Source organism: Asparagus officinalis, chromosome 2 (genome assembly GCF_001876935.1).
Source record: "Asparagus officinalis chromosome 2, Aspof.V1, whole genome shotgun sequence".
NCBI lineage: Eukaryota > Viridiplantae > Streptophyta > Magnoliopsida > Asparagales > Asparagaceae > Asparagus > Asparagus officinalis.
The window spans coordinates 10,116,285-10,118,149 of record NC_033795.1 but is presented as its reverse complement, the minus strand read 5'-3'; the positions used below and the strand labels follow the sequence as shown (position 1 = coordinate 10,118,149).

At 31.8% G+C, this 1,865-nt stretch overlaps 1 non-coding gene across 1 annotated transcript; it reads left to right on the top strand.

The window, feature by feature from the left end:
* Nucleotides 1-74, top strand: TRNAI-UAU. Its single transcript has one exon. It is a non-coding gene; the product is annotated as a tRNA-Ile (tRNA).

Below are 1,865 nucleotides of genomic sequence, written 5' to 3'. Positions count from 1 at the left end.
AGTCCCGTAGCTCAGTTGGTTAGAGCGTTGGTCTTATGAGCCGAAGGTCGCGGGTTCGAGCCCCGCCGGGACTATACACCCTCTAAAAAAAGTTCTTCGACTTTTTGAATTTGCAATAAATCACTAATTGGGATCATTTTTCACAACTAAAAATTTCTCCGTCAACCTTTTTAATCACTAATTGGGATCATTTTGCACAACTAACCTTGCCTTTTTATTATCTTCATTCTAAATCTTAATAAGTTACCTTGGACACGTTAGCATATTTACATCTGTATATACTCATTACTTGCCTTTTTATTATCTTCATTCTAAATCTTTAATAAGGTACCTCGGACGCGTTAGCATATTTACATCTGTATATATTCATTACTTAGAGCTCTCCAAGGGATCCCTTGGATGTCCTAATTTAGGGGGAACTTCAATGGTTCTCCTTTAAAAATCCCCTACCTCTTAATTAATTATGTTTAGTTTTTTAATTTTATAGATTAGGATTTAATTAAATATGTGGTTTATTTATAAATAAATAAATAATTAAATATTAATAACTAAAAACAATTAATTAATTACTTTAAATTAATAAATTACCTTATATAATCATTAAATTAATTAATCATATTAAAATTTAACAAATAATTAATTTAGATAATAATTAATTTATATAAATTGTGTTAAAAGTTAAATATTATTTTAAATTTAAATTCATATTATTTTTACATTAACTTAATCATATTATTTTAAATTAACTTAATTATATTATTTTAAATTAACTATACATTAACTAAATTTAATTAACTATAAATTAACTCTAAAACAAAATATATTAATATAAAATTATAAGGTTAAGAGACTTTAACCTTCCCCTTAATTTGAGGAGGAAGTTAAGAGACAGGGGGATGAAGGGAAAAATTCCGGTCCCTTGGGGCCAATCCTTCTTGAAAGTCCCCTAATTTAGCTAAGGGACCGGATTTTTCCGGCCCCTTGGAGATGCTCTTACACTTCGTTGCAGGGGATTTCATCATGTTACCCGCCTTGTTTGAATTTAAGCAAATAAGATAGAAAAGATACGTGAGACATTCACTCCATTTGAATAGTTTTTACGTGGTGAATAGTTTTCTCTAGTTGCCCCCTCCCCCCTCCACTCCCCGAAGTTGAGATGCAATGAAGGGAAATTAAGATAACTCCTTTTAACTTCTTTGCTCGTCTCTACCCCATTCTAACTGAACTTTTTATCCTCAATGAAACCCAAACACACTAAAACTCTCATTAACTTTCAATATTCTACAGTAAACCCTTGGACCTAAACATAGCATGAACTTTCGGCATCCTGCAATAAACCGCTGTGAACTTCCAACATCGGACTAAACCCCCGCTAATCTTGCATAAAACCCTCGACATCTTTTGGGTAAATTACACTAAACCCGAAATAACTTTCAAAATGCCTTTCTATGTTGTTTCTAGTTCTGATTCATGGGGTTTCTCTGCAAAATGGAGATTTTGAAAGTTCTAATTTTGCCTTTTTCATGTTGTTTTCTAGTTCTAATTTATGGAGTTCATCTGCAAAATGGAGATTTTGGAAAGTTGTTTTCTAATTCTAATTCGTGGGGTTTATCTGTAAAACAGATATTTTGGAAGTTCTTGTGTTGTTTTCTAGTTCTAATTTATGGGGTTCATCTGCATAATGGAGATTTGGAAAATCCCATAAATTAGAGCTTCCAAAATCTTCATTTTGCAGAGAAACCCCATGAAACAGAACTAGAAACAACATAGAAAGGGATTTTTGAAAGTTATTTCGGGTTTAGTGTAATTTACCCAAAAGATGTTGAGGGTTTCATGCAAGATTTTTGGGGGTTTAGTGTGATGTT